The sequence below is a fragment of the Nerophis ophidion genome, linkage group LG14, assembly GCF_033978795.1.
Source record: "Nerophis ophidion isolate RoL-2023_Sa linkage group LG14, RoL_Noph_v1.0, whole genome shotgun sequence".
NCBI lineage: Eukaryota > Metazoa > Chordata > Actinopteri > Syngnathiformes > Syngnathidae > Nerophis > Nerophis ophidion.
This window is the reverse complement of record NC_084624.1, coordinates 3556737-3562736: the sequence shown is the minus strand read 5'-3', so window position 1 is coordinate 3562736 and position 6000 is coordinate 3556737. Positions and strand designations below refer to the sequence as shown.

The 6000-nt window shown below is 39.3% G+C and overlaps 1 protein-coding gene across 4 annotated transcripts in view; it reads left to right on the top strand.

The window, feature by feature from the left end:
* zfyve9a (zinc finger, FYVE domain containing 9a) overlaps positions 1–6000 on the top strand; it is a 63196-nt gene that overhangs the window by 12283 nt on the left and 44913 nt on the right. For 2 of the 4 annotated variants that reach the window (XM_061919625.1, XM_061919622.1), the window contains exon 2: positions 5398–5495. The exons of the other annotated variants lie outside the window; for them this stretch is intronic. The gene's annotated coding sequence lies outside the window, so the exon portion shown is untranslated. The remainder of the gene's footprint in view (positions 1–5397; positions 5496–6000) is intronic. 4 annotated transcript variants of the gene reach the window in all.

The following is a 6000-nucleotide window of genomic DNA, read 5'->3' as shown; positions in this document are numbered from 1 at the left end:
ATGCAGCAGAAAAGGACAAGAGGAAGCGGCGCATACCTTTGGAGTTGGCAGAGTTGTTTAGAAGAGACATCCAGGAAGAAGATTTCATGGGATTTATGGATTAGGAGTGAGAGATAGTTTGGTAAAGGTATAGCATGTTCTATATGTTATAGTTATTTGAATGACTCTTACCATAATATGTTAGGTTAACATAGCAGTTGCTTATTTATGCCTCATATAACCTACACTTATTCAGCCTGTTCTTCACTATTCTTTATTTATTTTAAATTGCCTTTCAAATGTCTATTCTTGCTGTTGCGTTTTATCACATAAATTTCCCCCCAAAAATTTGACTTCTACTCCAGTGCGACTTATATATGTTTTTTTCCTTCTTTATTATGCATTTTCGGCCGGTGCGACTTATAACCCGGAGCGATTTATAACCCGAAAAATACGGTATATTGTGATACTCGAGTATACATTCTCACACAGTTGCTTATAGCTGCAGGCATTACAATGCATGCGTTTCCCACTCTTTCTTGTCTATCCTTCTCACAGAGACATAAACCAAGCGCACCTTCTTACATACGTCACATACTGTCACGCGTGCAACGTCACGTTCCCACGGAACATGGTAACATTAGCTGTGATGCTAACGGTGAGGTGCAGGTGGTAATATGAGAGAAAGAAGGTGCGAATCCGGTAACAAATGAAGGAAGAATTAATTACCAAGAAAAACAGCACGGAATCCATCGTCCGGCGGTGGTTTGGCTTCAAGCGGGAATATGTTCAACATTTATGCGGCAAAAGCGTTGCTACAAAGAGTAGGAGCATTGCTAATTTAGCATTCTTTGAAAAGTCACCCGCTAAAGAATAAAGAGTGCTTGAAACTCCGCATCAATATCTCTGGCCGGTGCCACACCCACAAAATGCCAGATCAACACCGTATGAAAAAAATAGTCAACAACAGATTTGATTTCCTTTTTTTTTATTTGACAGTTATTGAAATATCTCGTGTGACATCATGCACAAAAGTGCACTTTTTTTGTTTTAAACTATTGTAGTTGGGTTCTGTACAAAAAGTGCACTTTAATTTAGTGTTGTTTTAGTATGTCATCTTAGTGACATCATGCACAAAAGTGCACTCTATTTGTTTTAAACTATTGTAGTGGCGTTCTGTACAAAAAGTGCACTTTAGTGTTGTTTTGATATGTCATCTTAGTGACATCATGCACAAAAGTGCACTAATAGCCTGTTTTAAAATGTCTCTGACAATCTTGCACTTTCTGTTTTGAAATGACATGAATGATTGTGCCACTGCTTAATAACTGTTTAATAAATACACTTTTGGTCAATTGACTTAGTTGTGATTTCCCTCTCTGCATGAAAGTTTAAAAGTAGCATATATGAATGCAGTATGAAGAAGAATGTTTGAATGTAGACACATAGACTCATCATACTGCTGTCATTATATGTATCAAATGTTCATTCAAGACTAAGGCTAAATATCGAGATATATATTGTGTATCGCGACATGGCCTAAAAATATCGAGATATTAAAAAAAGGCCATATCGCCCAGCCTTATGAGACACACAAAACAAATTGTAAAAATTTTACATTGTAGAATTTGAGCAAGATTGGTCAAAAAAGGTAGCTGCCATTAAGCAAAAGGAGTCGCAAAGTCGTGGAACATTTGTTTAATGAGTACAAACCTTTGACGACATGTGTATGTTTGCTAGCATGTCTTGGGCGATATATATTTGTTAGATATATCGATATATGTTTGTTTTTAGATTTTTATGCCTTTCATCCGAGTAAGTTTAATCAGTTCATGATCATAGACTTAGATTGTTCGGATCTAGTCTGACAGCTGGTACCAAAACCCCAATTATTTATACTCCAAAAACCCAAGAGGATGTGCCTGGGCAAGGATTGTTTCGCCCTTTCGTAATGAGAAAAACAACTGCAACGACAGTCGTTGAAGTGGAATTTCCCCTCGAGGTATTGCGTGGCAGAACGATCGCTGTGGATCGACTACTACCAGTCCAAAAATTGTCGTAATCACCCACGTTAGCATTCCATTCAGTTGTAAACAAATGGCGTTTTGGTCTCCAAATATGTGCAATGTTTACCACATTTTGGTCATTTTAAGATGGCGGCATAGCTCGGTCGGTAGAGTGGCCGTGCCAGCAACTTGAGGGTTCCATGTTCGATTCCCGCTTCCGCCATCCTGGTCACTGCCGTTGTGTCCTTGGGCAAGACACTTTACCCACCTACTCCCAGTGCCACCCACACTGCTTTAAATGTAACTTAGATATTGGGTTTCACTATGTAAAGCGCTTTGAGTCACTAGAGAAAGGCGCTATATAAATATAATTCACTTCCGGAAACAAACGCGAGTGAGTGTTCTTGTCAGGGCAGACTTGGTAACCGACAACAAACCTGGGGATGAGTATCCACCACCCTATTCTTTTTAACCTGAAAATACGGAGGATAAACTGCTGGTTATAGAAGGCTGAAACTTTGCAAGAAACGGAAGCCGAGAGAGTGAGGTTGGTGTGACTTGAAGCTGCAAATGTGGAACTTAAAGCCAAGCTATGCCGACATAAATGGAGTGCTTACCCAAAATCAACTAGAAAAAAACGTCACCGGCCAGCTGGACCAAATCGAGTGAGTCACTGTGATATTTATCTTAACCTCCTAAGGCCCAAGCTGTTTGTTTACATGCTTTTTTAAATTATTTCTCTTTATTTATTTGGGCTTATTATAAGTACATAAACATGTACTTCATGTTTAGTGACATGCTAATTCTTTTTTTTTTTTTTTTACACTTTTTTTCCCCCAAATTCCATTGTATGTTTTACTCTTCTGACACCACCAGAGGGCAGTATTAGTGTCCACATAAGTGGCCATAAGACCCCAATTCAGTAGTGTACACAGTTTTGGAAATAAGAGCTAAAAAGTACTGTCCACGCTTGTGGCCACCTAAGCCTTTACATGCAGCACATTATTTTTGTTATTCCAACACCAGTACATACACTGTTAAGCTAGCTGTGTACAAACAAAACATGAAATGTGGGCTCATACTTTACAGACATCGAATATTAATGTTCATGTTTTTCAGTCGATTCAGATTTGTGTACTATCGCATTGTGTTGCGCATTAGAAACTCAAACACAGTCAGCTGCCAGCGCAGAAGCTAGCTTGTGGCTAATACTGTAGCATGCCGTTGCAAGGCAATGTGTTACTATGCTGGAAAAATTGTCCCTTTGTGTTTTTTTTCCTTATAATAACAACGTAGCTACATCTTGGTTATTATACAAGTTACGGAACGTAAATGAAGCATTGTTGGCGGTTTTCAGATAAGTTTTCAAAGTGATTTAGTGGCAGAATGGAGTGATCCCATTAGCTGCATTGCTAGCCTTCTAGAACGAGCCGATTATTACAAATTAGAATGCAAAAAAACAACAACCTTTTTTCTTCTTGTCTCATAAGGATTTTGAACGATAGGCAAAATTGTCAGGTTCAAACACCAAACTATCTATTAATAAACAAGAAGCAATGAATCAAACATAGACAGGATTTAATTCAGCTCATGAAGAGAGCGTGTCGACCTGCACCCTCGTACAGTGTCACCCTGCCGCTCTGAGGAAAGGATTCCAAGTCTCTTCATTAATTTGGGCATTCATTCCCTCATTACAGAGCTGCAGCTGCTTTTAAGGGGAGGGGGTCATAAACAGCTGCATTATTAGCCTTCTAGAACGAGCCGATTATTACAAATTAGAATGCAAAAAAAAATATATAAAAAACCTTAGTTCTTCTAGTCTCATAAAAATTGTAAACGATAGACAAAATTGTCAGGTTCAAACGACAAACTATCTATTAAACAAGACAAGAAGCAAGGAATCAAACAGAGACAGGATACAATTTAGCTCATGAGGAGAGCGCTTCGACCTGCACCTTTGTACAGTCACCCTGCCATTCTCAGGCAAGGATTCCACGCCTCCTCCTTCATTGGGCATTCCCTCATTACATAACTGCAGCTGCTTCTAAGGGGAGGGGGTCATAAACAGCTGCATTGTTAGCCTTCTAGAACAAGCCCATTAGTAAGAATTAGAATGCAAATAAAACAACCTTTATTCTTCTTGTCTCATAAGGATTGTGAACGGGGAAAGGATTCCACGCCTCCTCCTTTATTTGGGCATTCCCTCATTACATAGCTGCAGCTGCTTCTAGATAGATAGATAGATAGATATATAGTACTTTGTTGATTCCTTCAGGAGAGTTCCCTCAGGAAAATTAAAATTCCAGCAGCAATGTATAGAATTAATATTGAATTTAAAAAGTAAATACTGGGGTATGAATGGAAAGAAATAGAAAAATATTACAATAAAAATAAAAAGCAACAATGGGAATACAAATATTACAATAAAATAGGAATATAACAAAGAAACTAGGCAGTAGTGACCATGTGGCTCCGAAATGACAACACTGGCTCCGTTTCTTAAAGACGGGCTCTTTACTTGAGTTTTAAGCCGTGAAAACTACAGGACAAGACATGAAATACAATAGTATTAGAAATACTTCAGTCCCAAGCAATCAAGGTGCCAAACAAAAATAGCTACCTTATGGCCGCCTGCCACTTCGGAGGTTCTTGGGCAGCAAACACTCCAGTGTTGTGCAACTACATGAGCGTACAAAAAATCAAACCAATGCACTCCACAAATATACAGAACATTTCAACACAATATGACAAATACCTTCTTCAGCTAGTCAAATGTTCCCGCTGCTGCTGATGACCCAAAGTCCTTTGCATGTCTGCAACTCCAAACACCACACCAAATCTCGCGAGAATTGCGGTGTGACAAAGAAAATTGCCCTTTTTTATAGTAACCCAAATGGGTCTTATTTACAAAAAATACAACATGACTTCAGAACCATAATATTTTGCAACAAAAAATGTTAATCCTTAAACAAAAAATATTAAGTGTAAGTTTTCAACAACACTTACAGACCATGTTATGAAAAAGTATTGCACTGTTATTTTTTACACCAAAAAGGTGCTTGGAGCGGTGTCGGGTTTTCCCCCTCTGCCGTAGATTTCGGGTCCTGATAAGGTCCTTCCTGTGGATGTCCAACTTCTCTACGGCGCATTCCATTGCACACAGTGGAAGTTTACAAGCTGTCTGCGTTTTGCTTGATAAGATCAAAGATGGCTTTTGTCTCCTCGCAGGGCAACCTGAACTCATAGCAAACAACTTGTGTGATAATTTGTATACAATTATTCTGACAAAAATTCCAAAAAGAAAAAGTGCAATTTCCCTTTAAGTAGAGGGCCAGAAAATATAGTTTGTGACCCCTGCTTTAGTCTTAGTAAATGTAGTTGTGACTGGAGTTGTTTGTTTTGTCCATGCAAGGTGCGGGCGCCTGCCAGAGCGGCTGAAGTGCTCACTGAGAGGGCAAACTTGCTGACAACCAAGATAGCCTGCGCCCGCTGAGGGGGACCTCTTTGCAGGTAGCGCAAATCGCGTCGTCCACTAGGGATGTGGCAAAAAGCAGTATTTTAATTACAATAAACCGCTGTATAATTCCCAATGGTAAGTATTACCATTTCAAATAAAAATGATCATAAAACCGCGATTTATAATCGCACTTGGATAAAACAGACTGGTGACACCACTCATTTCCTGGAGAAGCACGCTAATAGCCAACTATCTCAAATGCTTACATGACTACAAGACAAATGACATGTATCCCAGATGTCCTCTACTTGCCGTAATTCCGCAATTGTTCTAGCTTAGTGATTCTCAAACTGTTTGATTGATTGAAACTTTTATTAGTAGATTGCACAGTACACTACATATTCCGTACAATTGACCACTAAATGGTAACACCCCAATAAGTTTTTCAACTTTTTTAAGTCTGGCAGCACGGCGACAGAGGGGTTAGGGCGTCTGCCTCACAATACGAAGGTCCTGGGTTCGATCCTGCGCTCGGGATCTTTCTGTGTGGAGTTTGCA